We start from the raw sequence: 9,693 nt of genomic DNA on the forward strand, positions 1-9,693 counted from the left end.
TTTAGGAGGTGGAGTCTAATGGAAAAAAGCTAGGTCACTCGGGGCTTTCCCTGTAAAAGGAATATTGTGACCCTGCCCTCCTCTTCATCTTTGTTCCTGAGCCACCATAAGGTGAGAAGCTTCCTCCATCAAATGCTTCTGCCATGTTGCACTGCCTTACAACATGCCCAAATACAATACAGTCAACTGTCCATGAATTGAAATCTCCAAAACTGTGAACCAAAATAAACTTTTCCTGTTTTAAAATTGATTATCTCATGTATTTTGTTATAGTAACAGAAGGCTCATATTATATGTCATCACAATAGAAAATTAAAATTCTTAGGAAAAAAAATCTAACAAGAAATGTTCAAAACCTATATGAGTAAAAGTATAAACATGACTAAAGGACACAAACACATATCTAACAAATCAGAAGATATATCATGTTCTCCTTTTGTATGACTCAACACCAAAATACATCAATTCTCTCTGAGTTGGTTTGTAAAAGTAATATGATCTCATTAGACATAGCAACAGACTTTGGGGGATATTTTTCTGTAGGAAGACAAACTGATTTTAAAGTTTACATCTAACTTATATGAAAACACCAAAAAGCTTTTATAATTACAATGGGGTTTTAGTACCTGAATAGAATGGTGTATCACTAGAACCAAATATAAAATTCAGATACAAGCCCAAGAAAAATGGAAATTTAATATTTTTTTGTTCAAAAAGTGAAATTATATTTATTTGGAATTCAGAATTTCCAGGTTGTTATTACACCAGTTATTCAATAAACATGAATTTTCTAACTCTCCTTTTTTCTCTCCTTAAATCTCATTTTAGGATTTAATATTGAGATCTCTGGCAGGAACACTAGAAATAAACATGTTCCAAGGCTGGTAGTGCAAATAGGAGATGATAGGTTTTGAAGAACCACTCTAAGCCATATTTAAAGGGGTTGGAAGAACCATCAAAGTCTTATCTTAAGGCATAGAAGAGAATTTGAAGTTGAGAAAGATAAATAACAAAACAGCTTTATTGCTTATACTTGACCAAGAAAAAGATAAACATGGGGGGGAGGCAAAATATGTATTCCTTGGGAAAGAGAGAAGCCTGCTAGCATGGTAGGAGGGAAAGGTCAAGACCCAAAGAGCCAAATTCCTAGAGGTGCCTTATTCAACTGGCTCATTTTCCCAAACCTGTGCTTGCAGTCAGTACTTAAGAGCACAAAACAATGCTAAAAAATACACTCTAAAAACTCCTTCCAGCGAAGATTTTCAGTTGTTCCAAGAAGGTTCAGAGGTAGTAATTAAAGACTCTTCTTCCCCCCTATTATGCTTCTACTTATGCCAAGGACAAAAATATATACCATGGAACACTGACAACTGAGTACCAAAGTATTAATATTTCAAATAAATATCCCAAAAGGTAGCACCCGCTCATAATCAAAGGATAGGGCACCTTTGGCCAAGCATGTATTTTAAAACCAAGCATTTATTAGAAATTTTTCCATAAAGAGAACTAATTTTAGTAGTTAGAACTATAAAATACCACTTCATGGAATGTCGTCATAGTTGTATTCTATTGCTGGTGTCTTAAATTGTCATGCTACCATGAAGTATTTCTCTATTACACATGGGGAAACGCCAGGGAGGTTAACTTAAGCTGCTCTAGAACTTAACAACCAATTAATGGCAGAACTAAGACCAAAGGTCTGAGTTTTTAAGATTTTTACTTAGCTCATAAAGTGACAATAAGGAAGAAACTAACAAACCCTTTGACCTTTTCTTCCATAATAAAAAATTCATCTGTGTTCTGCCAGCCATCTTTCAGTGATATTTGGTTTCTGGAGAAATGACATAGTAGGGATGACAAAATGGCAAAGAGAAATAATGTGGCCTCTACTTGGTGCTTTAACTCAAAGGCAGACTGGGAAAAACTAGATATGTCCCTGAGAACACTAATTTCATTTTGGAACTGATTCAACTTAGTTTCAGGGAAAATCTAAAATTCATTACTAGAATTAGAAATGAACAAGGAAGACAGAGGACTGGGAATACAGTTCAGGGGTAGAGTGCTTGCCTAGCATGTGCGAGACCTTGGGAACAATCCCCGAATGGGGGAAAAAAGGAAGAAGACATTTAGACATTTAGATGGCTGTTGCTACCCTGAATCCCTTTCAGAGCATTCTTAGCATAACTAATTCCTAATTCTTCCCCATTTGGTAGATATTATGACAACTGAAGAAATAATTTTGAACACAAGTCTGTTTAGGCAATATATAGCAATGGAACAAGAAAATAATTTACTATCCAGTTACCATGTGTTAGGCATATACTAAATATAGCTATAGATCCTGTCCAATAAGGAAGTTTGAGAAAACCCTAGATTGTCTTTTAACAACAGTTGTCTTTGGATCTTAACATGAAACAGCTTGTTTTTTCTTTTCATTCAACAAATGTTTATTGAGCCCAGTGTGTAAGGCTAAGGCTATTAAAAAAAAAAAAAAAAAAAAAAAAGACTTACATTGTATTCTCGAAGAATTTATCCTCAATATCAGGATAAGGAAAGATACAATTCAGCACAATTTAATACAATAATGATAAAATATTGCTCTTGATCATTGATATAACTCACAATTCAATACAATCTCTAACAGAAATGTGCCCCAAGTACTGTTGGATTGGACAGAAGATAAATTAGCTACTTGGGGAAGAGAGGACAGACATCAGGAAGATGTCAGAATAAACCAGACCACACTTGTGGGGTCAAAAAACCCAAGAATCAAAGCACCAAGGCTGAAGACAAATCAGTTAGGATACCTGCTATATCAACAGAACATAGTGTTCTACTTAACACTGCTTTCCAATCAATCCTCGATCTCAGCCCTCAATTTCCTCAACTTCAGCATTCCAATTGGTGTACCCAGGTCATTATTGAATTCAGCTTTCTGGGTTCTTTAATTTTCTATATATGTCCTCTACACTAAATGTGATTAATTGCAAATAATAATAATAACCTCTTCAGGAAATATTCATAACAAAATACAGATTCCCTATTAAAAAGAAAAGGGTATCAAGTTTAACAGGCCAAACAGAAGACAAGAGTCTGTCAAAACATAGATGGCACAAGATAGCTCTGACCTCAGACCTTCTGTGCTGAAGGAGTCACTGGCAAAACCCCAAGGTGTAAGAGCTGTAAATAACCAATCAAATGGGAAATAAGAATGTTTCCATTTAGTCATCCTCTGAGATCTCAGCAGACCTTTCATCTGTAGCCACTTTTCAATTTGTGCATTAGGTTGTCCTCTCCTGTTTCACTGTTAGCTACAGGGATATGAACATTTTTATCTCTCTTTTTCCTTTTGATTTTCTCAAGTGTCTCTTTCCTCACTCTCCTCAGAACTGCTGGATGCTGAATCATCTGACTGGGACATGTCACTTTCTGTCCCTACAAATAAAGCAGATTTTTGGAGACAACTTTTTCCTAGATTTTTTTCTTGCACTTATATGGTTGTTTCCTTTTCCTGGTACTAGAAGCCTCTGGTTCTTCTGAGAACTTGCTTGAGGAATCTACTGTGGCTTCCTTCTTGCTTTTCTTCTGTTTTTTTTGTTTTGTTTTGTTTGTTTTGTTTTGTTTTTGAGTAATCTTTTTTCCTGTTTCTTTTTGTGAGATTTCTTTGACTTCTTATGTTAACAGGATTCGTGAGTAGATGATTTTACCTGGGGAGATGTTTTTTTCCCCCATTGGTAATATCTTGCTGACCACTACTGTCTATTTAAAACTCTTCAGGATGCAATTCTTTATAACCACCATAACCCCATCTGTCTGGCATGTAAGATTTATAATCATATAGCTTCTTGTTCCAGGATTTAGCCTTCAGAAAATCATCTTCCAGTGTCCCAGCAATTTCATTCTTTAGCCTCCAGTAGTCTCTCTGACTTTCTTCATCAGAACCATCACTACGCATCTCACTTGAACTGCTGAGTAACATTTTCCTTTTGGTTCCTCTTCGTCATCCTCCATCTGTTTCTCTAGTTCTCTTATTTCCCAAATATCTGACTCCTTAATCTTATTGTGAGCATCTGTATGCCGGATGATGTTCCTCAGGAAAACTTTCTCCAGTGGAACCCGGGACATTCTTCAATCATGCACCATAGCCTTATGTGGCTGGGATGGGGGCAGAAAGCAGCCTGGGGGAAATTTAATATCTGATGAAGGTAGCATCTTGGATCAATGGGGGAAAGAATGATGGTGATGGCATAACCAGATAGCTTTATGAAGAAAAAGTTTAGATTCCTTCTTACAATATAAATAGTATAAATTCAAAGGCACCCAAATGCAAAAATTGAAATCATATATGTTCTGGAAAGAAAAATGAAGCATAGGACTAAGTTATTCATAACCTGAAAGTAGAGAACACTTGGTAGAGTATTACTTAAATTCAGAGGCCATAAACAAGTATGTTAGTCAGATTTCCATCATTATGAACAAAATACCTGCCAATGACAAAGCTAAAGGTTTATTTTGGCTCATTGTTTCAAGAAGTTTCAGTCTATGGTCAGCAGCCCCATTACTCATGGTAGAGAAAAACTGCTCAGGTCAAGACCACCATGAAGCAGAGGAGAGGATATGGATAGAAGATGAACTCTTCCAGGGCATAACCCCAGTGATCTACTTCCTTTAAAAATGTTCCAGGGGCTGGGGAGATAGTTCAGTTGGTAGAGTGCTTGCCTCGTAAGCACAAGGCCCTGGGTTTGATCCCCAGCACCCAAGAAAAAAAAATGTTCCAATTCCCAGGGGTCCATTGATGCAGTCAGGACACAACCACTTCTGAAAATCCCCACCTATGAACACATGAGACCCTGGAGGACATTCCAGATCCAGAATGACAACAACAAATGTGACTAAAAAAGTACTTTTTTCCCTACAAAAATATATCATAAAAGGTTAATAATTAAATAACAAAATGGGAGAAATCTTTGTGGAGTTTATATCTCGAACAAAATGCAAATCTTTCATAAAGAGTTTCTAAAATTTTACGATAAAAATGCTTACAACCCAAGATAAAAGGATATAAATAGATATTTCAGAGGAAATATAAATAATAATGAACATGCCCTAATTTTCTGATATGTGCATATTAAAACAAGAATGATACTTCAAACAGAAAAGGAGCTGAAACTTCCACTCCCAACCATGATGGAGTAACAAGGTCCAGACTTTCCTTATGCCCCCAATCACCAGAAACCCAGACAAAGTATATATGAAACAACTGTTTGAGCTGTTGATAAAAAAGCAGCAGAAGGACCAGAAGACAGTGGAGCAGAGGAAAGCTGCACTCCAAGTCATTCCGTGGCTCAGATCAAAGTAGCAGATGTGCAGCCTCTCAGTGAGGAGTGTGAAAGAGGGATCTTACTAAAATTCATTATTGGACACTTGAAGTGGCTTAGGGACTCAGAAATTTTGTTACAGTAAACAAAGAAGAAAGAATTCATTGGAGCCGACCTGGCTGCCACGCTGGCTCTGAAAGTGGAGGCAACTGCAGCACCCATTCAGCACAGAGGTGGAGGGAGGACACAGAAAAACACAAATTTGACATGGAAAAACATGAGATCAGAAGAGCTGCCTAAACTTGGCTGATCCAAATGCTGCACTGTGCACTGGTGCTTGAAAAGCATTCTAGTATCATAACTGGCCATAGAGAGCTGAGTTAGGAGCCATCACAGAGCCATCACACACACTCATGTAGCTGTGGTAACCAGGAGATCAGAGCAAACACTGCCACGATATCCCAGCAGGCACTTACCTTGCCTAGGGTGTGCCTGGAGGAATGTGAGTGAAATACAGGTATGGAGAGGACAGTATCCAGGGGGTTCAAGTTGAAAGGGCATGGGGAGTCCAACTTCTCCTTTGACAGCTCACATGAGCAGCTGAAGTGGGCTGGAAGTTTGAGCAGATGGGAGTGAATACACTTGGGGACTAAGTCCAGGAAGGCTGCTCCTGGGCAGCAGAGTGGAGTATTGTTTCCCTAGCTCCAGTTCTAGAGAGAGTCCTGAGGTCCAGATCTACATCAGAGATCAGCTACTGCCCAGCCAATGGGTGGGTCAATCTAATTTCTCCAAAGCAGACACCACCCAGTAAAGCCCCTTAGATCTGATTAGATCTGAACACCACCTGCTGGAACTCTGCATAAGTGGTATCCTGGGAGTGCACCAACTGGTCTGAATGGAAAAAACTCCACTGACAGTACCTCCTAATCCATCCCATCTCATACTGGTGAGAAGGGAAGCTGAGTCTTATATCAAACAACTTCAATTTTAGGCCACTCAAGTTGGGAGCTCAGAGAACAACACAAGAACAAGAAGGGGTTAGCAGCTCCTACCCCTTGCCCTCTCTATCAGTACATAACCCAAGAGGATATGGAAAGAAAAAGCTGTGGATCATAGACACCGACCACTTATTCTAGTCAAATATTTTAATCACTTCATTCTTCATTAAGAATCTTTTTTATTGTGTGTGTGTGTGTGTGTGTGTGAGAAAAAGAAAGAGAGAGAGGGGGGAAGAGAGTTTTCCTGAACTCTCTGTATGTATCTTTTCCTGAACTTTCCTGTATGTGAATTCTGGCTGTACTAATTGGTTCAGGAAGATAGATACATAGACTTATTTGTTTCTTTTTCTCTAAATTTTAGTATTTTTTTAAAGTATTTTACCTTGCCTTGTCTTTTGAGGGTTTGAGTTTTTGGTGTGCATATTTGGGGTTTGTTTTGTATTATTTTCATTTGTTTATTCTCTTATTTTTCTTTCTCTCATCTCTTCTCATACTAATGCTATTATTCTCTTTCTCTCCCCCATTAAATCGCTTCTTCTATTTTTGCTCCTCCTTCTGTATTAAAATCACTTGCTACAACTCTTCTTCATTCTATTCACTTTTTGAAATTATAAATTCTCTTCTACCTTCCTAACATATTTTCTTTTCTCCTAATTAACTATTTTTATCATCTTTCAGAATTGACTAATAGAACTCCTGCCCCCACCATTAATGCTGATGCAGTCGTTACTGCTGTAGATGATATAGTTGACACCTGCTGTTTGCATTAAAATCAGATCTAGTTCATGGTTGTTGTTTTTACTGTTGACAATTGCTGATCCCACCTTTCCTGGGTTTTAGTGGTAATTAATGTTGAAGTCATCGTAGGAAACTGGTTATTTACATTATGCTGTGTATTCATTGCAACAGTTGTTACTATTGCTTATTTTGCTCTAATCTGTGAGGTACAGGGAACATATAAGGCATTAAGACACTAGGTGCAGGTAAAATACAGGGCACTAGAGTCTATGCTACTGACTAAATTCAACAAAAAGTCAGTGCACCTTACTCCACACAGACATTAATGACAGCCAATCTTCAGCTACACTTTAATACTAAGAATAGAAGATACAGAAACCAAAACAATTAGACTGTGTAATTTCCACCCCATTCAAGAATAGTGACCATTAATATACTAAACAACATAGTGGACAACTGCTGTTGAATTCCTTATGTGGTCAGTGGTTTTTTTATTGCTGGTACTGTTAAATACTGAGACCACCATTATATATAAGTGGCAAATAGTGTCATAAAGTGTCAAAGTATACACCATTTATCATAAAGCTATACATATGCTGCTAACATTAGTGCCATGCCTGCTTTCCCCTTGAAGAGGGGCCAAAAAGGAACTGGTATACTTCATGATCACATAGAAGGTATCTTGCAACTGAGAAATACATCTAAACAAAGCAGCAATGAATCTCACTTCACATGCAGTCTACTCCACCTGATCCCTGATATTACTCCAACTCAAAAAATGGAAAAAACAAAAGCACAAAACCAACAGCAAGGATTCAAAGAAGAACAATCAGAGAGGGAACATAGGTTTGACCCCTTGGCATCAACGCATATATCAAAAAGAGAAAAGTCCCAGAACAACTAAGATAATTACATACAAAAGGACATATGTAAAAAAAGAGATAGAGGAATCCACCTCAATTGATGCACAAGTCCAAGACTCTGAAAACATGAGAAAACAGGCAAACAAATCTTTCCCCAAAGTCCACAAGTCCCCCAACAAAGGATCCCACTGATAGTGAGGTGGATGAACACCCATAGAAAGATTATAAAAAATTGATCTAAGATCTAAGAAGGGAATTAAGAGAGCAATTGCAGGAGATAAAGACCACTTTAATAAAGAAACAGAAACAGTGAAAAAAACAAGCAAAACTCCTAGAAATGAAAAATATAATCAATCAAATTAAAAAGGCAACTGAAGTCATGACTAACATATTGCATAGAAAATAGAACCTCAGCCCTTAAAGGCAGAACTTCAGGCTCTGAAAACAGGTTATATGATCTTGAGTACACAGAATATAATAAAGGGAAAAAATTATAGAACATGACCAGAATATACAAGAATGCTGGGATAACTTTAAAAACCAATCATAGGGATAGAAGAGAACATGGAGACACAAACTAAAGGCATAAAGAACACCTTCAATAAGATAGTTACAGAAAACTTTTCCCATATCAGAAATGAGACAGACATCCACATACAGGGGGCTTACAGGACCCAAATAGACCTATTCAAATGGGAAGATCTCCAAGACATATCATAATCAAAATGCCTACCATACAAAAAAGTAAAGAATATTAAAAGCTGCAAGAGGGAAACGAGTTCACATTTGTAAGCAAACCAATAAAACTTACTTCGATTTCTCAGTTCAGACCCTAAAATCAAGCCTGGAATGAGTTATTTCAAGCCCTAAAAGAAATCAATGACCAGCCAAGGTAACTATACCCAGCCAAGCTCAGTTTCAAATTTGAGAGGGAGATAAAAACTTTTCATGACAAACTAAATATTTAGTTTCATGAATAAACTAAATAATTCATAAGCCTCAAGCCAACACTATAAAGAATACTCAAAGAACTGTACAAAGAACTATAAAACAATTCTCAAATTTCCAAACAAAGGACATTCAACAGAATAATCCTCTAAGTGAGAATTAAGACAGGATAAAATATAGCACAAAACAGCCCAAAAACCACAAATACATATTCATATAATGCTGAATGAGAGTGGTCTCAATTCCCTAATTAAAAGACAAAAATTAATAAAATGAATCCAAAAACAAAACCCAACAATATGCTGTTTACAACTCATTTTCTTTTAACAGTTGTAGAGTTTCTGGTCTAATTCCTAGGTTGCTGACCCACTTTGTGTTGACTTTTTGTGCAGGATGAAAGATAGGGGTTTCATTTTGCTGCATTTGAATTTTGAGTTTTCCCAGCACCATTTGTTGAAGCAGTTATCTCTTCTCCATTGTATGTCTATGTATGATATAACTATTTATGTGGGTTTGTCTCTGTGTCTTCTATTTCATTGGTCTTCTTGCCTGTTTTGGTGCCAATGCCATACTATTTTTGTTATGGTAGCTTTGTAGTATAATTTCAGGTTAAGTACCCTAATGCCTCCTGAAAGCACCCAGAAACCATTCCGGACGCGGGAACTCACACAAGAGATTTTATTAAGTGGACAGGCAGAGTGTCTGCCCTCAGGGTGAGAGAAAGAGAGAAAAAAAAAAAAGAGAGAGAGAGAGGAGGGGATGGGGAGAGGGCGGGGGGAGGAGGAGAAGGAGGAGAGAGAATGGCAGTGGAGCCATTCTTAAGTAATT

At 37.3% G+C, this 9,693-nt stretch overlaps 1 pseudogene across 1 annotated transcript; it reads right to left on the reverse strand.

Moving 5' to 3' along the window:
• Positions 1 to 682: 682 nt before the first annotated feature.
• LOC306639596 (uncharacterized protein NKAPD1-like) lies at positions 683 to 4,397 on the reverse strand (annotated as a pseudogene). The gene has a single exon. The product of its transcript is annotated as an uncharacterized protein NKAPD1-like (transcript).
• Between the last annotated feature and the right edge of the window lie 5,296 nt (positions 4,398 to 9,693).

This window comes from Sciurus vulgaris, assembly GCF_902686455.1.
Source record: "Sciurus vulgaris genome assembly, chromosome: 11".
Taxonomy (NCBI): Eukaryota; Metazoa; Chordata; class Mammalia; order Rodentia; family Sciuridae; genus Sciurus; species Sciurus vulgaris.